The sequence below is a fragment of the Ahaetulla prasina genome, chromosome 2 (genome assembly GCF_028640845.1).
Source record: "Ahaetulla prasina isolate Xishuangbanna chromosome 2, ASM2864084v1, whole genome shotgun sequence".
Taxonomy (NCBI): Eukaryota; Metazoa; Chordata; class Lepidosauria; order Squamata; family Colubridae; genus Ahaetulla; species Ahaetulla prasina.
The window spans coordinates 56,203,677-56,227,577 of NC_080540.1; positions in this window are offsets into that span (position 1 = coordinate 56,203,677).

Genomic DNA, 23,901 nt, shown 5'->3' on the forward strand with positions numbered 1-23,901 from the left:
TTGTGACAAAATAAATAAATAAAAATAAAAATAAAAATAAGGTAGAGCTAAAAGCCACACCGAAAAGACAAAGTGTGGCAGTCTAAATATGAAATATGAAGAGAGAGAGAGAGAATGACATCACATTGTACATGATTGTAGTGATCACATTTTCTTAGTAAAATAATGGAAAAACATGAAAAAGAGGCAACTATGACAGGCTCATAAGAAAAATAATGTTTATTATGTAACTTGTTTTGCAAAGGAAAATTCAAGAGTAAAACCAATAAAATAATTAATCTAAAGGACAGCTTTTGAAATAAAGAACTGGCCATATGGTCATGAAGACATATGGTCACTGTATACATGAAATGTCCTGAAGTATCATAATCTCATATAGGTTCCATAATAGAAATTGGATGTAAATTGTGTACCTTACTAATTTTCTTCTTTCTTGCATTGGTTCATCATTAAAAAGATTCATATTAATGACAGTAGAGTAGCTTACATTGATGAAGTTTGGAGCAGCTTTCTCAAAAAAAAAAAACAAGTATATTTAAAAATGTTTGGATCCAACTGGTAAAATGGAAAATATGGCCTCCAGAGCGTTGTCTTCTATTTTTTTAATATAAGGGTCACTCTTCAGCTGAATTATATATTTGACCATCATGGTGAAATCACTCTTCTTTTACAACAAGAGTGATTTCACCATGATTTCAATATATGGCAGTTGCACAATGCAGGTCATACCCATCTTAACTAGACTACAAGTAATCTAGCTGTCAGCCTGTCAAACTGGTCTCTGGTGCATCAGTGCTAATCAGGCATAATGAACAGAAGAACATTTTTGATTTCCTCATCTAATGAGGTGCCAGTAAATTTATCTTGTCACTAACCTTCTTGCCTTGCTGTAATTATTCAGTTTTTGATCAGCTGGATGCTAATCTATTTAGCATGGAGGAGCCCGAGGGATAGGGAAAGCATAGCTTAATAGCATTTTGGAAATCAAACCTGTTTAAAGATGACCTGTTAATCCACTTTCATAAAATGCTGTATATGACTGAAGCTTCATTATTTTGCCAGTGTATTGAGCCGAGAATTGATCCTTGGGAAAAGTGTTTTATGTTTCCAGCTCTGTTTAAGGATTTGCCTTAATTTAATTCTCCCTATTGTTTAGGAAGACGGAATTTGAGCACTACTATCATCTAACCTGGTTTGGATTCGTTTTTATTGCAAAGTTTGTGACTAGGATTGTTTATTAATCAAATGTATACAGCCACCATCTCCCCCAAGGGGGACTCTGGGCCACAGATGACAATAAATAGTCAAGAAGTTGTTTTGGTTCTAAAATAAAATGTTTCCTTTACATATGAGCACCAATAAGCCATATATTGGCACTGTCCTTGGTCAAAAGATAATATGCAGCTGCCCAATTTATTTTTTCATATATTTAGCAGAAACTAGAAATGTTTGGTGTCTATTTCAAAGCTATACACACGAGCTTGCTTTCCCCTTTCACATCTTATTTTTGACTGTTACTATCGAGTTTCCTGAAACGTATCTTTATTACCATGTGGTCTCAATTGCACTGCTATAGTGTGATCTTTGCACAGGCAAGTGCCCTACAGTCCACTCCCAACTTCCTCAATGTCTCCATCATGTCTTTCCTGAGCTGTGACTCCCAGGCACACTAGATTCAGCTGATGAAGACTTAATGGTTATTTGTGGCAAGGCCCATAGGGTGTAAACCCAGAGAGTTTGTCATATACACAAATTTGGGTTAATCAGCAATTGGCTTAAGTGCTGGATGATACAAAACAGCAAGAACGCAGTCCAAAATGGATTCCATGTGACTGTTACAAATGTCATATGCTGCCCTGAGTTATTTTTTTTTAGTTGGGTGGTTATATAAATTTGCTTAATAGATAAATACATTTGGAAAAGAAATTACATTCCTAATTATAATTAGGCCAGCCTTTCCTAACCTAATGCCAAGAATCATACTGGCTGTGAACTGTGCAAGCTGAAGCCAACATATAAGGATTAATATAGATCAGGGGTGCCAAACTCAAGGCCTGGGGGTGCTTAGATCTGGCCTGCAGGGCCACCCTGGAAACAGCAAAGAATCGGCCCATAGTGCCTCTGCCAGCAAAAACGGAGCTTCATTTTCACTTGCAGAGGGTTATAGGAAGCTGTTGCAACCGAAAACAGAGCTCGGGAGCCCGTTTTCACTGGCAGAGCACTCAGGCCACCACAGGGCCCCCCAACACAAATGAGGTTGTGCCCACATCCACCCTGGCCCCCCCGAGGTCAAACACAACCCTGATGCTGCCCTCTGTGAAATCGATTTTGACACCCCTGATATACACGAATAATGCCTAAGCAGAAAAATCTAGAGCACAAGTGTAAAACTCGATCATGTCACGTGATATATCATGTTTTTTGCCATTGAAGAGCCGGGGTGGGCGTGGTCTACATGCAACACATCTGGCCCATGGGCCACCAGTTTGATCTAGAGTCCTTACGAAGCATCTGCTAGAACACAATGAATTCACGTATTGTATTGAGCTACAATAAGTTTTGGCTTAGCCTGAATCTAGGTAATTATGGCTGATTAAACCAGACTTAAGAAATCCATAGTTTAGCACAGGGGTGAAATCCAGCAGGTTCTGACAGGTTCTGGAAACCGGTAGTGAAAATTTTGAGTAGTACGGAGAACCAGCAAATACCACCTCTGGCTGGCCACAGAGTGAGGTGGGAATGGAGATTTTGCAGTATCCTTTCCCTGGAGTGGAGTGGGAATGGAGATTTTGCAGTATCTTTCTCCTGCCATGCCCACCAAGCCACGTCCACAGACCCAGTAAATAGTAAAAAAAATTGGATTTCACCACTGGTTTAGCATGTGTGAACCCAGTCAGCATATCAACAGTTAAGGCTTTTGGAGATGTGAGTGATATAAAACATCTCCGGAATATTGCTCTATATATCCTTTATTCTGTGCTTAAATTAAGGAAGTATACTGTTTATTGAGATAACTAATTTTACCTGAACATGGAATTGATATGGATTGATCTAGATTGGTCTGCATCTAGACCCACCTAGCAGAAATTAAATAGCTCAGTTTTACAAAGCTGCTGCTTCTTGGTATGCAGATCCCAATAGCAACTCATTTTAGCAAGGTTTAATACATGCCCTTAATCACTGACAATTGTCTCTTCCTAACAGTCCTAGGGTTTTTGTTTCTTTCCCCCATTTAAATGAAGTTTTATTTCTCTGACTTGGTGCTGAATGACTGAATAAGAACCATAAGGAGTGCCTCTCTCCCTCTCTTCCCCCTGCCACAATAAGGAGGTGTTTAGAAAGCGTTGCCTAGGGATTTAAATGGTAATGTGATGGGAACCTGAAAGGAAAAGTCTCTGCAATTAGTAAATCTCTCTTATTGTGACAGCTCTATTATTAAACTATCATAAATGCAAGTCTGTTAATCAGCTGTCTGCTCAGTCCCCCCCCCCACGCATACCCTGTGCTAACGCCTTCTTGATTTTGCACTTTATAGTTGTAGGGACATCTAAAGGGCCTTCTCTGTTTTCTTTAGAAAGACAGGTCATATACAAGGAGGAACCCAAATTCCTCCTTGAAAATTAGAATGCATGTCAGGACATTCTAGAATGGGGGGAAATGACCAAGTCAGCATTTTAAAGGGGGTCTCCAACCTTGGCAACTTTAAGCCTGGCGGATTTCAACTCACAAAATTCCTCTGCCAGCTTTGCTGGCTGAGGGGGTTCTGGGAGTTGAAGTCCGCCAGGCTTAAAGTTGCCAAGGTTGGAGACCCCTGTTTTAAAGGACCATACAAGAAATGAAGTGGTTTTATATGTGCCAAAAATGAAGTTTAACTATATAATGCATAGATTAAACCAATGAGAAATGGACACGTTGAGCTATGCAGGTTTATAAGCATTATAACCATTCCCCTGCTGCTCTCTGCTCCTACAAGACAGATCCAGGGATAGTTGCCAAATCAACTTTGTTCTTCCCTGTTGGGCTCCTCTACTCATTTGGAGTAGAACTGTTATTCTATAACAGTATAAAGCGACCTGATTTAGCTCTCAGCTTTTCTGTAGAGGGGGCACCTTTGTGCAGCTGAAGTACCTGAGGGGCAAGAAATCTTGTGAATTGTCAAACGTGTCTCACCTTCTGAAGCTTTGAGTATATCTCTGATGGTGAAGGAACTGTAGGATCTGTCTTTTAAGCTGATATTAAGCATTTGCTCTGAAGGAGGAAAAAGGGAAGAAGGGCAGCAAATAAAGAAATATGGTTTTACTACCTTTCTCTCCCCCCCCCCCTTCTTTTCAAGAAAGAGATGATGTACAGTAGTGGCCAAAATTGTGGAAACCTTTTGGGAAAAGTGTATTTTCTAAAACTATCCAATAACACCACTTTTTTGGGCAGTAGTACCATAAAATTATATATCAATGGAAAGATAACTTAATCAAGAACGTAATGCAATAACTTTTATGAAGGATTTGCTATTAGAATAGCAGTTACAGAATAAAGAAGAAAAGTGAAACACGTAGAAAAAAAGAGATATACAAAAATTATTACCATGTCAGTTAATAGCTTTAGCATGAATTGCGGTCTTACAATGTTTTCCCATGGAGTGAACCAAGTCTTTTAGTTCTGCAGCTGTTATAATGTGAAACCAAGATTGAATGATTGCTTCTATTAATTGGATTTTATTGCTGAGTCGCTTCTGACTAACAAGTTTCTTTAGTCAGCGCCATAGATTTTCAATTGGGTTCAGGTCTGGGCTATTCCCAGGCCATTCCAGCAGTGGAATATGATTATCTTGAAACTCCCCCCAAAAAAAAAGTGTTATTAGCGATCAAACCTCAAAAATACACTTTTCCCAAAAGGTTTCTACAATTTTGGCCACTACTGTACTGTAGGTTCTAGGAGACATGGGTGCTAAACTGGTATAGAAATGTCCTTGGAATTCTTTATAGGAGTTGAAATAGACAACACTGCAAATGAAAAATGTAGATTTCTTATTCCAGTGGACCAGAGTTGGTTATTGGGTCTATTCTGCTTCTTTATTGAAATAACTACAGTGGCTTCTGGTCTGTTTCCAGCCACAACTGAGAATAATTTCTTGAAGTTTTGAAAAGTTTTCTCCAAGGTTTTGATGTTCAGGTTGATCAGAGAAGCTATCTCACACAAGAGGCCACACAAACTTCACTTGGGTGGTTACTCCAATATGAAATATGTCATTCCAAGAGAAAATTACCTTCTCCTGACTGATAGCATTTGGATTATTGTACGGAGATAATTATTTTGAAATGTAAAGGACTATAGATTGTCTTTCTAACTTTTTAATGTTTTGATTAAGTTTTGTGTGTTAAATACACACACACACACACACACACACACATATATATATGGATTTTTTTAAGATGGAAGTTTCTTTTCTAAACATACAGTAGAAGATGAAATAGTGATGATATGTATTTATTGATATGTATGATATGAATTTATTGATATGTTCCTGTCCTTCCCCCACTCTTGTTCAACTTGTTCTGTTAATAGCGGTATCCCCCAAGGCAGCGTTCTAGGACCAAGACTCTTCATATTATACATAAATGACCTCTGTGATCATATTATAAGTAACTGTGTTCTCTTCGCCGATGATGTTAAACTATTTAACACTACCAACAATGCGGCTACCCTTCAAAAAGACCTTGACTTTGTGTCGGAAAGGTCAAACATTTGGCAACTCCAAATCTCAACCAACAAATGCTCTGTCTTACACATTGGAAGAAAGCATCAGAACACTAAATACAAGCTAGACGGACATGACCTTGTAGATGACCCTCTCTCTGTCAAAGACCTTGGAGTTCTCATATCAAATGATCTAAGTGCACTGCAACTACATTGGCAAAAAGGCATTAAGAGTTATAAACCTAATCTTGTGTAGCTTCTTCTCCGGTAAGTTTACACTACTAACCAGAGCATACAAAACATTTGCTAGACCGATTCTTGATTACAACTCATCTGTCTGGAACCCACAATGCATATCAGACATTAATACAATTGGGCGTGTCCAGAAATATTTCACAAGAAGAGTCCTCCAAGCTCTGATCGCAACAATATACCTTATGCCACGAGACTTGAAATCCTGGTTTTAAAAAATGTAGAACTACGCCGCCTTCGGTATGACCTGAGCTTAGCTCATAAAATCATCTCCTACTATGTCCTTCCTGTCAATGACTACTTTAGCTTCAACTACAACAATACATGAGCACACAATAGATTCAAACTTAAAGTGAACCGCTCCAAGCTCGATTGTAGAAAATATGACTTCAGGAACAGAGCTGTTAATGCCTGGAATGCACTACCAGATTCCATGGTCTCATCCCCAAATCTCCAAAACTTTAACCTAAGACTGTCTACTGTTGACCTCACCCCATTCCTAAGAGGTCTGTAAGGGGCATGCATAAGAGCACCAGCATGTCTACCATTCCTGTCCTAATGTTCCCTTTAGTTGTATTCATTTTATGTTTTCAATTTATGCTTATATATATTATTTAATATGTACTTGATGAAATAAATAAATAAATAAATAAAAATCAATAAATAAAATTAACATTTGACATGATTGCCTAATGATATTTCATTAATTCAGTTGCCTCTTATTTTCTTTTAGTCTTGTACAGTTAAAAAAATATTAGATGATTAAAAAAAATACTTCAATGCTACAAAGGACTTTTCTTATTTTAGAAATCTGAGCTACCAGTGAATCTGCTTGGATATCATTGTCCATTTTGTAACAATTTTATCCCTTAGCTCTTCTATATGCAAGATTGTGAGGTTTTGCCATGTTGGATGGAATTAGTGTCAAAGCAAAGCAACCAAACAGAGCCTGATTTTTATTGTAGAGCTCTTAATAAGATCACCTAACCCAGTCATAGTTTTGTACCTGTTTTCCCCTTTCCCCCCAGAGCTGCAATACCAGGCTTGTTACAACTTGTTACATCTTCCTTTGCCTTTGGCTTTCTGCAAGAATGAGAGCCTAAAAGTGGCCTATTGTGTAGTCTGTCTATTGTCTCCGCTTTCTCTAGCAGTGAGTTAGAGGTAGGCTGGGGGACAAAGTACATCCACATGACTTGTTAAATTGCTCCAAGGAAGCTTCTGCAGAAGCACAGTTCTCCTGTAGTTGCCATAACACTCAGATACTGATAAATACCTCCATCACTGACTGTATGGAGTAATGAATTGATTGCTCTAACAGTGGACATTCCTACACGCAGGGTCGCCCTTCCAAGAATTTACCCAAATACTTTAACTACCGCATTTTAAAGGGAAGGAATACCACCACAGGATTTAGCTGCCTGGCTCCAAAACATAGACTTTGACCTACAGATCATCAACTGCATATCCATAACAAAAAGATTATTTTAAGGATTGTGGTAGTGAAATAGAAGTATTGTTATTTTAATGCAGCTGTCTTGAATGGGAGATTCCAATAATGAAAGCCAAAGGTTTGCAGTTTCTGAATTAATCTGGGTAAAGGTTAGAGCACTTGAAAGTTAAAAGTGAAAGGTGGTTTGTGGTGACGGACATTCTGTAAAGAAGCTACTAGCATGGAGTAAATATACATGCATAGACTGGTAAGCTCAAGAATCCTCGAAAAATAAAGAATTTGTGTGTTCACCTTCTCCAAATTGAGTATGAATATGAAAGATATAAGTGGAGTTGCTCTGGATGGTGTGTGTGTGTGTGTGTGTGTTCATTCATATTCCACCCTTAGCAGCACCAGTAAGAAGGCAATGTTGTGATCTGTTGGGTTGAGAAGAATGGCAGAATATCTATTCATGAGCTGCAGTGGCGCAGTGGTTAGAATGCAGTACTGCAGGCCACCTCTGCTGATTCACCGGCTGCCAGCAGTTTGGCAGATCGAATCTCACCAGACTCAAGGTTGACTCAGCCTTCCATCCTTCTGAGGTGGGTAAAATGAGGACCCAGATTGTTGGGGGCAAATAGGCTGACTCTGTAAACTGCTTAGAGAGGGCTGGAAAGCACTGTGAAGTGGTATAGAAGTCTAAGTGTTATTGCTATATGTTCTCTAAAGTACCGTTCCCTTCTTAATGCCCTGCTAGACTACAGTGGCCACCATATTTAGCTTGGTGGATATTAACTTGTGCTGTAATGTTGAGACCCAGGGTCTCCATAGACACTAAGGATATATCATGCTCCCTCCAATATAGAAGAAAGGAAGACTGAGTAATGCTGATTATCTCTCTAAAAGCAGATCCCAAGTTATTCATCTTGGCTGGTCCTATTGTACAATGCTAGAGTTTGCTTTCCCGCAGTATTTCATAGAAGTTTAAATGCCTTTTGGTGACTAAAAAGAAAGAGACCAAGAGCTGGGACCCTCATTTCAAATATATTACTGGCAACTATCCTTGAGGTAGTTCCTCTGTAGCCCTGGTATAAATGAGCTGAATTAGAGGAACACTTGGAATATATCTGCATTGGGTTGCTATGGTTACTTTAACTAGAAGGCATGGATAAGTCACTTGGGCAATGCTTCCAAGCTGAAGACAGTTGAGTCAAGCAAAAGCTTATAGAGTGTGTTAAGAATTTTTGATGCTCATAAGAAGGTTGAAGCCTATAATCCATTTATCCTAACATATGTACACATAATTCTTGTGGAGTATGAGAGACCTGAGGTTTGCCTCCTGAAAATCATGAGCAGCCCTATTTTACCAGCTTCCCACATGGATATCTTATGTTCTCATCTGTTCCTTCTGATGTCATGTCAAACTTGAGAAAAATATGCTGACTTTTTGAACTGAAGTCAAACTTCTTTACTAATCAGTTGGGTATTTGGGTATGTTTACTGTTTCTTCCTCATGAGTCCCTTGACGTTCTGCTGTTAGGAAAACTGGGTTTCAGAAATGCCAATGCAACATCAGTTGAGCAGATGAATTTTTATTGTTGTTGTGGGTTGGGGAGACTTTGTGAAATGGGCGTGTGATTACCGCTTTCTGAACCCTGAACATGCATAGGACAGATGGCAGAGTACTTGAATTTTATTTGTTACTGTGGTGGCACAATACGTACTTGTGTTACCAGCAAAGTGCTGCTGGAATTTAGCATACCATGTTAGCAAAATCCAGAAACACAATCAAGTTACGTTGAGGCAAAAATAAAATCTATTAATTATAACTTTTTATAAGTTTTAATTACAAATAATGATCAATAGCCATAGTTTGGTCTGTAACCAGGATGCACCCAAGACTTAATTGGGACAGTTGTAGCTTAGGCAATCTTTGAACAGTTAAAATAAAATTATGGTTTGTAGGACAGTCACAGAAAGCCATCCTGTGGCATTACCAGAGGAAGTATGGCTGATATGTCATAAGCCTGTTGTATTTGGCAGCTACTATTTCTATTCTTGATGCGTCACCTATTAAAAGAGATCTATATCCTATGATCAAAATGGGGCACTCTTGTTGTTGAATTCAGCACTGCAGTCTCAGTGTTTTGGGAAGCCACATGCATCTCCCACATTGCCCACGCTTGGCTCAGTATTTTGTTTGCCCTTGGATTAACATTCTGTGGAGGTTTTCAATCATCCTGGTCATGGTTGTCCCAAAAGTTCTTTTCCAAAAGGCACCTGGAGTTTCTTGGAGTTTTTTTTCTTGAAAACATTCAAGAAGCTTCTTCAGGACTGAAGAACTGAGGAAGCTTCTTGGATGAGAGGCGAAATGTTTTCAAGGGAAAAGAATGAAAAAGTCCAGTTGCCTTTTGGAAAAGAACTTTTGGGAGACTCTGAATTAACAGTTTAATGAGTAAAAGAAGCTCAGTCAAAGTCAAACTCAAGATAACTTTTTTGACAGTCATGGCAGATGTTCAGAAGTGGTTGACATGACATTCTTTTCTACTTCCCAATTTAGCCGCCTGAAAGGACTTTCATAGAATCAGAGGTTTGAAAGGGACTTGGAGGTCTTCTAACCCAGGGGTCTCCAACCTTGGCAACTTTAAGACTTGTGGACTTCAACTTCCAGAATACCTCAGCTAGAAAAGCTGGCTGAGGAATTCTGGGAGTTGAAGTCCACAAATCTAAAGTTGGAGACCCCTGTTCTAACCCATTGCCTTGGTGTCCTTCCATCCATGTAGCAACAAATTATTATTTATATTTCATATTATTAAAATAAATATACCGCATGTTTCCCGGTGACTCTGGGCGCTTTATAAGTGAAACCTCAAAAACAAAGACACCAAGAAACAAACAAAAAGTATAAGGATGGCAAGGATGGCAAATCCAGATAGGAATGAAAAGAACAAGCCATGTGATCAAACGGGGTTCATGTCCCAGGTTTGGCAGAAGAGTCAGGTTTTCAAGACCCGCCAAAACATCAAGGTGAGGGCTACCCGGATCTTGGGGGAAAGGCAGGTATTGGACAGAGAAGGTGTGCTTTTGGGATGCTCATAGATGGCATTGCTTAATCAAATTGGCAAGGCAGGTATTATGGGCATGTAGAGAGTAAAAAGGGTGACCTTGACAGAGAGAGGGAAGATCTGTTACCAAGGCAATGAGCAAATAAACTTTGCAGAAACCCAGATGAGGGGGAAGGGTTATAAAAACACTTCAGATAGTTACCCCACCAAATTCATATGAAGGTGAAAGAGAAGCACATTCAAATCTGAGCTGAAGCTGTCGTTTCACATTCAAATCTATAGCTGAAGTGAAAACCACAATCATTGTTTCCTTTCATAGCTCATCAAGTGCTTTTCCAATGTTAAGTGTGTAACTTTATAGTAAGTTAAGGTCAACCAGTTGTGGGTTTCAAATTTTTTTACTACCAGTTCTGTGGGTGTGGCTTGGTGGGTGTGGCAGGGGAAGGATACTGTAAAATCTCCATTCCCACCCCACTCCAGGGGAAGGATACTGTAAAATCTCCATTCCCACCCCACTCCAGGGGAAGGTTACTGCAAAATCCCCATTTCCTCCCAATCAGCTGGAACTTGGGAGGCAGAGAATAGATGGGGGCAGGTCCAGTCAGAATTTTCACTACCGGTTCTCCGAACCGCAGGTTCTCCAGAATTGGTCAGAACCTGCTGAAACCCACCTCTGGGGTCAACCCATAGAAAGTTTCTAAGTAGGTAGATGTGGGAATTAATTTCATATACTGAAAACATTTTCCAGACTGCTGGCTTCAGTTAGTGAAAGTTTTCTGGCTTGGTATGGTGTGTAAACAGTTCCTTCTGCTGGCTATCAGCACGGCAAAAATGCATTTTGCCTGCAAACACAAAAAGTGTGCTCTTTTAAAGGCAAAATTCCAGTAACTGAAAATTAATTGGGGAAGCAGAGCATGCTACAAAATTTATACTGTCAATACAACTTAGATGCCAAGTCATATAGAAGGAGGAGGCAATGCACAATGTATTGCCAACATTCCTCTTGACAGCTGATTAAAATGTGCTTATTCTAGTGCACCCCTCTGGCTTCAGATGTGAGTCCCCCCACACGCAACTCAATGAATGTAGGGCTCTGGATCTTAAGCAGAGAATAACTTGGCAAATACTGAAACAGAATTGTTAGTGAACTTTATGAGGAACATTTCAGAGAATCTAGTCCTTGAAACTGTGAGATTTTGATTACTCTCTAATGCTGGCCATGACTGAAAAAGTTTTCTACGCTTTGGTTCCCGTTCTGTGAAATGCAAAAAATGGTTCATTAAACTTTACCAAGTTCCATTTCTATATTTGAATGTTACTAAAATATTGATACCTTTTGAACAGCATTTTTGACTGCTTTTCATTTGGACTAACATTCATTTTTTCTTCAGGGATAATCAAGGTTTTTTCTTAAAAAATATTTTAACTGGTACTGGTAGTGAAAATAATCTGTACCTGAAGGCAGTAAAATATACATATGAAATTCTGAAAGCCATGTGTTAATCCAATTAGTATATATTTTTGCCTGGCCTAAGCCACCTTGATTTTGCATGGGATAATTTTTCAAGGAAACAGGCATAGAATTCAGTTTCATTTTCTTCAAATCACATTATACAGCTAACAAAATTCTACACTCTAATATAAAAGATTCTACACTTATTAGAAAATATTTATGCAAAGATGTTCCATTCCTCTCCCCACCTCCCACCCCCACCCCCACCCCTACCCCAACATCTGTAGAAAGAATACATTGCAAAGGTAGATAAACTGTAGGCCATAGAGGGGACTGGCGATAGAAAGACACGATTGCCTCCTGGGTGAAGGACCATGAGGGGAGTTTGGGAGGTGCTGTGGAAGGGCATTGCTAAGTTCTCTAAGCCAGGGGTCTCCAACCTTGATCCCTTTAAGACTTGTGGACTTCAACTCCCAGAGTTCCTCAGCCAGCCCGTCTGCCCATGGGGTGGTTATTGTTTGTGGCGAGACGCAGGGACCTCTTGTTTTGGGAACTAAAAGGCATGAAGTGATAGGTATATCTGAAATAGAGAGCTGCTGAGGCATTGGATCATTTTGTGCCCATAAGCCCTCTTTCCTCCTGTAGATCCCATCATTATCCATGGTTAATGGAAGAGCTGAGGAAAGCAAAATGGGAGAAGGGACATCTGAAGCACTGCTGGAGATCAACAAGGGTGAGAATTGCTATTAAGATCTACCTAAGGCTCGTAAAGTGGCAATACTTCTCTGCCCTTGTTGCATTCACAAATAGCTGCCTGGTGACCTTGTTTAGGGTAATTTGAGGCCTCCTGGGGAAAGAGAATTCGGAGGTTTACCTACAATACCATGCAGAAGAATTTGCAAAGCAGCTGTTGGAGAAAATGACTCAATTTTGTTTCCAGTTAGACATCAGCTTTGATTCAGGGCCATTGGAGGTGCCGGAGCACAGTTTTGTTTGGTTTGAACCTGTTGGACCTGAAAAACTGGGCAGATCCATTATGATTGTGAGTTTAGACACCTGGTCCTTGGATCACTGGAGTTGATCAGGGGTGAGATGTTCTACCTGCAGCCGCTACCATGTGACGTGCCATGGGGTTCAGTACTTTCTTTGCTCCTGTTTAACATCTACATGAAGCCACTGCGTGAGATCATTTGCCATCATGGGGTGAAGTATCATCAGCAGTATCCACTCAGACCTGGTGCCCAATCTGGGAATCCTCCTGGACTCAGGACTGGAGGAGCAAGTGGCAGTCTTAACCAGGAGTGCCTTTGCATATATTTTTATGTTGTAGAGTAATAGTAGTTTCCTAGATCACAAGGCTCTATTCACTCTACTCGTGCTCTGGTCTCCTCTAAAATAGATTATTATAATACACTCTACATGGAGCTGCCCTTGAAAAGTTTCAAATGGTGCAGAATGCAGCTGCATGCTATGCAGTTATAGCACATGGTTCATCTTTGTTCCACAAGCTGCATTGGCTGCTGATTTGTTTTAGGTACAATTCAAGGTGCTAGTTTTGACCTTAAAAGTCCTACATGGGATACGGCCAGGTTAAGTTGAGTGACTGACTATTTCCAAGCATGCTTACCAGTTCCAGCAGGTCCAGCAAGAGAGTTATGTCCTGCCTGCTGAAATGTTTCATCTAATGGAATTCAGACAACATGCCTTATTTTGCTGTGGCTCCCACCCTTTGGAATATCATCAATCTATCTGCATCTCATTATCAGTATATGTGTGTGTTTGTATATAATCTTTATTAAAGACATTTTTATTTTTAAGATTAAAAACTATTGGAAAATATTGGAAAAAAATAGTGCATGGAGGATAAAATAAGAAAAGAGGATAAAGAGAAATAGGAAAAAGACATAAGAAAATATTATAAGGAAGCTGTTTCTGAACTTCTTAACTGTGGTTACAAATGTATTTATATTTTACTTTGTTTAAGGTTATATCATATCTTTCCATAAGCTGCCCTTTCTCAACTTTGTATTTTAAAGTTTTGTTTTCTTACAGCTATGGCATTTTATTACCACCCACAGGGAGTTGTGAGGCCATATACATTTATTAAATAAATAAAGAGGGAAAGTAGTTGTGCTTTAGTTTTGTTGAAATCGGAAAGCCCCAACCTGCTTTGGAAATAGGTCAGAGCAGCTGACAGCTTCTAGCTAATCTTGAAAATGCTAAATAGGGTCAGGCCTGTTTAATCCTTAAATGAAAAGACAACCAGGAATTCCCAAGTCTGTAGGCTGTGGGAAGTGGAAAAAAAAAATCCTAGGAGAAGGCAATTGCAAATTACTTCCAAGAACTTGATTGTGGCCATGCAGAGATAGAAATAGGACTGAAGTCAAGGAAGAGTTTTCTTTGAAGCTTTAGCCAACAAAGAAAACAAAGCAAAATAATGCAGACTTTGTGCAATGCTGCATGCTTGTAAGTCTTATTTAAACAAGCATTTCTGCAAATTCTAAAAGATAACCAATTTACTTTTAGACAATTCCTTAGCCAGACATTTGCTTTAGAAGCTTCTGTGGCTCATGTAAAGTTTGATTGCATGTGTTGTCTATGGTTATTTTTGATACTTAGCTCATACTGATCTATTGGAGTGAAGTGTGTGACCATTTAAAGCAGGGGCCCCCAAACTTGGCAGCTTTAAGACTTGTGGATTCCAGCACAGCTGGCTGGAGAATTCTGGGAGTTGAAGTCCACAAGTCTTAAAGCTGCCAAGTTTGAAGATGTCTGACTTAGAGATGAGTTGTTTTCAAAAATGAAATGAATGTTTCACAAGCAGTGTAGCTCCTGGGAGGATGAATGAGAATTTATCTTAACTGACCTTGGTTTAAATCTTCGCTTAGCCATCAATAGCTGGCTGAGCAAGCCAATTCTTGGCTTTACCAGTTTGTTAAAAAGAGATGATCTTGTCTGTGCTTAAGTCAAACAAATGAATATCCTGTCATTTTGTACATTGCACAGACACCTCTGTTTTGTCTAAGGTAAAAGTATCCATTTGGGTTTTTATCACATATTAAAGATGTGTTCAGACAGGTCTGCAGGAACTCTTAATGGGCTTCAAAGTAGGTGCTGTGTTTTATTTTTCCAAATGCGGCTACAGGTCCGGACAAACAGGCATCTATCACAGAAATGTGCTAGAAACTCAGTTTGTATCATTCCAATGAATCCAGTTTCATCTTTATTTTGGAGTGGGTTTTTTTCTTGGGTAAGAATCTGTGCAGATTTTTGCGTTTTTGAGTTTGTGATGAATAAACGAAGTTCAGCTTACCTACAGTTTGGCTATCACTAGCAAAAAGGACCTGCCTTTTCAGTTGGGCTTTTTTGCCCCACCAAAAATTTATTTCCCAAAGGTTTTAAAGGAAGGAAAGAATGATAAAGGAGAAGAAAGCCAAATTTATAGTATTTTCTGTAGCGCCACGGTGGCACAGTGGTTAGAGTTCTGTACTGCAGGCCACTTCTGCTGACTATCGGCTGCCTGCAATTTGGCATTTCAAATCCCACCAGGCTCAAGGTTGACTCAGCCTTCCATCCTTCCTAGGTGGGTAAAATGAGGACCCAGATTGTTGGTCAATTATGCTGACTCTGTAAAACAGGTTAGAGAGGGCTGGAAAGCAGTATATAAGTCTAAGTGCTATTGCTATTTCTTTCCAAAAATTACTGACATCAAAAGAAGAACCATTCTTCTGTCATTGTTGTAATACAACCGATCCCTTCCTGTTGTATTTAGTCTGAATCAATAAAAGTTTCCAGAGACTCTTTAAGAATGCCCATGAATGAAATGCATTGCAATAATTTGGTCTAGGTGAAATGAAATTCTAGTGCGCTCATAGGGCACCATAACTGCCCCAAAACTATTTCTAGCCATGAAAAAAGCTGTGCTCAGCATTTCAAAGCCAGCATCCAGTCAATTGTCCTTTTCATCTGCAGTTATTGCCTTTCTGTAATTCCTAATTTTTTTTCTAGATTGATCATGGATTGAATTTGATTTTATTTCTGAACCGCTTTATTCCCAATGACATTGATTTGCAGGAAGTAAAACTAAGGATTAAAAGCAACAGACAAGCTGAAAACAGTGAAAACTGTAATGGCACAAGCAAACAGAGGCAGATCCCATCCTTAAGAAATTCCCAAATGTTGTCTCCCAGAGCCAGTTTTCTGTTCTCTGAAGAAATTCATCAAGAAATTAGTGGTCAGCATATATGATGAATCACTTGTTTGAGATGGGCAGCTACAAAAATTGAATCCATCCATCCATCCGTCCACCCATCCAATTGAGAAAGGCTTACCATAGAATCCTTGCAAGAAGAAACTCCTTAAATGGATCTTGGCACATCCAGATCTAATTCAAGCCATTATAAGCTTTCCTGTATGTTGATATGATATCCAGCATATGGAGAGTTTGGAGTGAAGTAGATAGCAACTGTCAGTCAGGCTGTGCATTCATATACCCATGTTTGCAGAAGTTTGGCTAGATCTTCATTAGATAACTTTGAAAAGAAACATATGCTTTAAAGTGCTGAACAGATTAGTTAATACCCAGTTATATACAGAATGGAATCATAATTGTGTTAAGCCATGATATGATTAATCCCAGTTCATTGAACAGACCACAGTAATATACCATAATCTTTCATTTTCAATGGTTGGCTTCATGCAACATATTAACATATTAAGTCCAGTACCAATAAATCACATTATACTATCACACATCAAACCACTCCAATCATAATTTAGAGGAAATGAATGTAGAAGCTCATATTGTGTCTTTTGTATAACCCCCCTCCCTCCCACAAAAAACAAAAACAAAAAAAACCTCAGAACTGTTGGAGCTTTTACATGAAAGTCTAATTCTTGGGCTGGTTTCAGGCAAGCTACCATACTTGTTGCGAGAAAGCAACCTTTTCTCTTACATTAATTCAAGGACTTTTTATTAATGGGTATAAAGAAACAGAAAATGTCTTTCATTATTAAAGGCCCTGCATAATGGGGTTTTATTTTAATATATGGAAATGACAGGATTTTTTTTCCCCACCTGTAATGAAATTTTATGTCTTGGACGTTGTTCAACGTGGCCTATAAAAATCTGCCAGCCTAATATTCCAACAATGAATTCAGGAGTCTGCCTTATAGATAGAATATCTTGCCTGCTGCAAATTTTGGAAAATCAAACGGTATTGTATCAAATGAAGTTTTGCATAGCTTCTGCTATCCCGCAAACAGAATTGCATATTAAATGGAGAAAAAAATCGGGGTTGGTTGCCTGGACACCATAGTGGAAAATATTGAACTGAAAATGAATACAGCAATAGAGAGAGAAAGGAAGAAGGAGTAGGGAGATGGAAGGGAGGGAGGAGAGAGGAAGGAGAGAGAGGAATAGAAGAAAGAGAAAAGGAGAGGAAGAAAGGGAGAAGAAATAAGAGTAGGAGAGAAAGTTAGATAGGGAGGAAGAAAGGAGGAGGGGGAGAAAGGAAGGGGAAGTAGAGAAAGAGGAGGAGAGGAGGAATGAAAAAAGTAGGAAGGATAAAAGAAGGGAAGAAGGGGAAAGAGAAGAGAGGGAGAAGGAGGATTGCTATAAAACAAAAAAAGATGAAATGGAAGAAAGGCAATCCCAAAAATGTTTGAACTTATCAGGATGAAGAATGAATTACTATGAAAGTTAAAAGAGAATATATATGATTAAAAATGGAGAAATTAGAATTTGTGGGCAGAAGAAGATGTTTATATAATAAGCATAGAAGTATTAAGCCAAGATTAAAAAATATGGAAAAAGAACATTTTGGCAGAAATTGTAACTATGTAAAATGCATTTAGATATGACAAGTTGTATAAGATATGATATGGTCAATACTCTGTTCATAAAATATGTGGGGGTGTGTGAAAAAAAACACAATAAAACTTGATTTAAAAAAAAGAATTGCATATTAAATACAGATATTGCCTTTTAGAGGCTTCTAGATCTAGACTCTTCATCTCTGCTGCTCGAAGAATTAACACTTAATGATCCCAGAATGTTCAACAGAATCTGATCTGGCTAGTATTTGGATAGAAAAGGTCTGTGGGGACATAAAATGATCCATTCAATCCACTTAGTCCAGTGTCCTGGTTCCCACAATCGCTAACCAATAGCTTCTGTGTCTCTACAGCGTTTTTTTTAGCTTGGCCTGAGGTGGCAATGTTCAGCTGAGTGTCATCACCATATTTATTTATTAGATTTATATGCCACCCTTCTCACTGATGAGGTAGCTCTGGGTGGCTTACCAAACCATAAAAATGTAAATATGCAAACAATTAAAATTAAGAAGAGTTACATAAAAACTAAGACCAAGGGGACAGATGGCAATTTGGTAAGGTCATCCTCTTATCCCATCAACAATCTCCAGCAATCAGTGTCACCATGATGGATTTCCAAGACAACTGGAAAAACCAGGTTTTAAGGCCCTTCTGGAACACCAGGAGGTGTGGGAGCAGACCTTGCTTCCAACAGTAGAATGAACCATTGGGGTGGGGGACATAGCAGAAAAGGCTCTTCTTCTCTACCTGCCAGCCAAAATTCCATAGGTAGATTCTGCATCAGGCCTCTTCTTCTGGAGCAAATGGGGCAGGCTGATCCCATTGGGGCAAGAAAGTTCCTCAGATACTTTGGACCCACACCATAAAGGCCTTTAAAGGTAACAACCAATTCAACTGAATTAGAACCAGAAGCGATGGTGAAATCCAAATTGTTTTACTACCGGTTCTGTGGGCGTGGTGTTGCTTGGTGGGCATGGCAAAGGAAGGATATTGCAAAATCCCCATTCCCTCCCCATTCCTGGGGGAAGGATATTGCAAAAACTCCATTCCCACCCCACTCTGGGACCAGCCAGAGGTGGTATTTGCCGGTTCTCCAAACTGCTCAAAATTTCTGCTACTGGTTCTCCAGAACCTGTCAGAAGCTGCTGGATTTCACCCCTGCCCCGAAGCAAACTGATAACCAATGCAGCTTGTGCAACAGCAGTGTTATCTGTCCCATCTTAGAGGCCTCCAGAACTCTACCCACAATTCCATTCTGCTCCAACTAGCTTTCAAATATTTTTCAAAGGTAGCCCCACATAAAGCATGTTGCAGTAATCCAGTTAAGACATGAGCAGGGTATGAGTGACTATGCACAGGGCTGACCATCCAGAATCCAGGTATTGATGATGTCTCGCCTCGGATGGATGGATGACTTCTCCTAGCACCCTCATGTAGAGGTTAAATAACACATGGAATGATATCTTAACCACAAAACAGAGAAAATGTTCACCCTTCAGTTTGTTCTGTGGTATCAGGTGGTTTTCATATGGAGAGCTGAAGTAGTATTTTACCTCTTTTGTGCCTGAGAAGGGGATTCAGTTATTACACGGCCCCTCATGAAGGAAAACAGATTGCAACCCGTGTAGCAGTTGTCCCTGAGGTCATTGTAGTCTTTATATGAAAAAAATATTAAAAAGATGGGAATGGAAGCAAGAAAATTTGTTTGCAAAATGTTCAGCAACCTGCTAGAAGATTGGTTGTTTTCAATTAAGGCATTTAAGCTGAAAAGAAAAGCAACCTAAAATATTTGTCTTTCTTAATTTTTTTAAGGAGAAAATATGGTTTTCATTTCACAGAGGCCGTGTTGCACATCACTACCCTCAATTAAACATAGTTGTTGCTTTAACACCTTTTTTTCCCCTCCCAGTGCAACTTCTGAAGTTTAAAGTGCCCTCCCCCCCTTTTTTTTTGCTAACAACATTTGCAGCCATATTTATAAACAAATAAATCACAATTTATTGTACAGTAAATGATAGGGATGTAGTACCATATTCCCTGTCCATAGGATTTTCTGCAATGGGAGCTGTAATTCAAATCATCCCTGGTTTAGATTAATTTGACAGGGACAAATAAATTTTCTCTGATTTGCATCCAAGAGGTGCACTGGCCTGGTACTGGAAGTGGGAGAAAGAGGCTTTTGTCCATGTGCAGAAGTCTCTCTTGGTATTGTAACTACTGGAGGAGCAGGGCTGTCTTAACGCATGGGTCTGATGGGCACTTGCCTGTGGGCCCCATGAGCATAGGGGCCCCATACTAATCTCTGTGTTAACCAGTGGTGGGTTTCGAATTTTTTTACTACCGGTTCTATAGGTGTGACTTGGTGGGCGTGGCATGGCTTGGTGGATGTGGCTTGGTGGACATGGCAGGGGAAGGATTTTGTAAAATCTCCATTCCCATCCCACTCCAGGGGAAGATATTGTAAAAATCTCCATTCTCACCCCACTCCAAGGGAAGGTTACTGCAAAAATCCTTATTTCCTCCCGATCAGTTGGGACTCAGGAGGCAGAGAATAGATGGAGGCGGGGCCAGTCAGAATTTTTACTACCGGTTCTCCGAACTACTCAAAATTTCCACTACCGGTTCTCCAGAACTGGTCAGAACCTGCTGAAACCCATTTCTGGTGTTAACCTTTAAATGCACGTTGTATCTTATAGATACAGCAACTGTATGGCTTACTGAGTATTATTGTGTTTTTCAAGCCTCGTGTATGGTTCAAATGTTTATCATGTTGATTACTTGTTGCTGCCCAGCATGTTTTTAATGTTTCAACACCGATTTTGTTGGAAGTGTTGGAATAAAATAAATATATGTTGAATTTTATCGACCATTTACATTTTTATTCCTGTGAGTAGTTGTCATTGGAGCCCCAGTACACTGCTTTGCCCGGGGCCCCTGGGGAGGAGGCTGCAAAAGCAAGACCAAGCAGAGTCGCATGGTCACTTTTCCTTTAGAAGGGAACCTGTTGCTTCTCAAAGCAGCTTGGAAGGAGCATTTTGAATCTTCACTGAAGCAAAGCACTTTTTCAGAGCTTTGTATAGGCCTCGGCATTGACAAGTGGGCAGGGAGCACAAAGGAAACAGCATGTGAACTAAACATTGCAGGCCAGGATACAATCATTTGAAAGAAACTGGGGTCCTGACTAATTGGGCATTTCTTAGAGGTCAAGTCCAAACCTGCTAACTATATGATTGAGCCGTGATTACAATATGCTGCACTTTCCTCTGTTAACCTGACCTGAAGTTTCCTCACTATGTTACCCTAAGCAAAGAGGCAGTGGGGAACTACAAGTTGAGATTGATTCAAATACAAAATTCTGCAAGTTTAGACATAGGCATATGAGCATTTTGGTGGGAAACCTAAAAAATGTAAAGGTGTAAGGAGGCAGGTAAGTGCTCAAGCTGCCTATCTCCTCTAGCAGCCTGAAAGTGTAATAAAAGCCAAAACACAAAGGATTGGCAAGACTAGGACTATTCCATGATGATGATGATGATATTATTCTCCCAATCTTAATGCTGGAATACCCAGCACTACTGGCTTTGGAATGCATCCTGAACTTTTTGTTCTTTTCTAGTAAACAGTGTTTAGAGTGAGGTCAGTATTCTTGGAGCAAGTACAGATAGCAGCAGCAACAGCAAGATATCGGTAGTCCTTGACTTACGACCATTTGTTTAATAACTATTTGAAGTAACATCATTGAAAAAAGCGACTTAAGCTTAGTCCTTGCAATTATGATCATCACAGCATTCCCTACCATCACATGAACAAAAGTTGAATCCTTGGCAACTGGCAACTGGGGGTCACATGATCACCATTTTCAACTTTTGACTTAACAACTCAGGCAAAAAATGGTCATAAAATTGGGTGTGCATAACAACCGTGTTGCTTAGTGTTGCAAGTTTCAGTCCCAGCTGTGGTCGTAAGTTGAAGTTGAAGACTATCTGTGCAGGAGTGATATGAACCGAGTGAACTATCCTGGCATTTGAAAGGGTAGGAGCATCTTCTTACTCAATGCATTTGAGGAGCATCCATTGGCAAAAGACAACAGCACTGAAAATGGTAGGAAGCAATAATTAATTTGCCCAGTTTCTCTTACCTGAAAATGGCCATTCAATGAAGGCCGTGTTGTCATCTTAATGTTGTTAGATTGCAGCTCCCCCCAGTCGGCCGTGCAAGATACGACTGATGGAAGGTGGAGTTTATTCATTTGTGAAGAGTCTCGTGCTGCCCCTCCCTTTTCTGAAGCAAACTTGTGTGGGGGTCTTCTCTTGCAGAACGGCATAGATTAAATTAGGAGGCATTAATATAAAATGGCACTCTCTTGAGCATGATCAAAGTGTCAAAACAAGAACTGCTTTGGGCTGATTTGTTTGCTTGCCTGCTTTGCTTTTTCATGGGGTATTTTTGTTATGGAGCAGGGGTCTCTAATCTTGGGGAATTCTAGGAGTTGAAGTCCCCCCAGGCTTAAAGTTGTCAAGATTGCAGACCTCTGCTATGGAGGAAGGCAGAGAGAGAAGAGTTCTTCTGCTATGGAGGAAGGCACCCAGAAGAGTTCTTTCCCACTTCTTCTGTTTCATGGTTTTCACACTCGAGGCTTAACCTTGTCTTGTTCTGCATGGTTCCTAAAGCCTTTTGAGATTCCCACTACCCATTTTGTACCATAAGCGAATGTGTCGTGAACTTGGTACAAGCTACTGGGGTGTGAAGAGCGCTGCTGCCTAATGAATGGGTTATTGCAATGGTTTACATTAAAGTGCATGTTAATTTTTATAATTCCTCTTTTGCCAAGTGTGGCAATTGGTCTTTGAAATGTATCCTGTTGCAGTGCTTATTAAAATTAAGCCCTCAGAAGAGATGTTTGCATTTGAAGTAGTTCATGTATAGTACCTTAGAGAAAAGGTGCATGATGTGCTAGTGTAAAAATGAAGTCTTAGTAAGCAAAAATGCAATGAAACTCTTGACTACTCCGGCAATTAAATTTTATTTTGATTCATATGCAGGTCAGGCCAGTTTTCAAAGGGGAGAAATGGGAAGCAAAAGCATCATGGTTTAATATTAGCAAATTAATGTTAACATGAAGTTTCTCATTAATGCATCGTTGCACCGTTACTCACTGAAAATAAACTATGAGATGTTTATTAAGAATGATGACCTCCTCAGTTAGCTAGCTGTGTGGCTTGGCTACACTTCCCAAAGAGACTATGGCCAAGAAAATTAACAAAAGCAGAATAATTGATTATAGGCTGCTCTTCCTTGAAAAACCTGTTCTAACCCTTTTGTACACAAGGTCTATAAAACTGTATTATCCCTTCCTACAAGGGACTAATAAGTGAATGAATGTATGATGGAAAATATTACTTATTTATTACATTCATAGCGTTCCCATTGGGCTAAAAATGATGACACTCATTATAAGATTGAACTTGGGTTAGTCACCGGGACCAGAGTTTACTCTTCCAAGCTTTTGGACTCATGCTTGAGCCCATCTTCAGGGAATTTCTCTTTACTGAAATACATGCTTTGGGCTGTTCTGGGTGTGGTGTTTATGTGGTGCCTTCCTAATGGCTGGTTGGTATGCTGATGGCTGGTGATTGGCTGTCATTTCCTTGTGCTGCCAAGCCCTCGGCGCCTAAGTATTTGATAAGCTGGTGGTAAAAAAAAAATCACAACAACATACACTCATTGTATGTTAAAAATATGGGATTATTCTTTTCCATATTACAAAGATGGATTGCTTGATTAATTAAATTGGTAAGAGCTCTGGTGGTTCAGTGGTTAGAATGCAATATTGCAGACTAATTCTGCTGACTCCCAGCAGTTTGATTCTTAATCAAGGTTGACTCCGTAATCAACTCAAGGTTGACTCAGCCTTCCATCATTCTGAGGTCGGTAAAATGAGGACCCAGATTGTTGGAGTCAATATGCTGACTCTGTAAACCACTTAGAGAGGGCTGTAAAGCTCTGTGAAGCGGTATATAAGTCTATGTGTTATTGCTATTTTTGGGGGGAACTTAAGGAGACTTCCATGGGATCTCCCTTTTTGTCGCCATTTCATTAACTCTGCAAAGGAGATTGGGACAAAGGAAAATGGCTCTGTTTGTCTCTTCTCTTTGAGTCTGTCATCTGCACCTCTA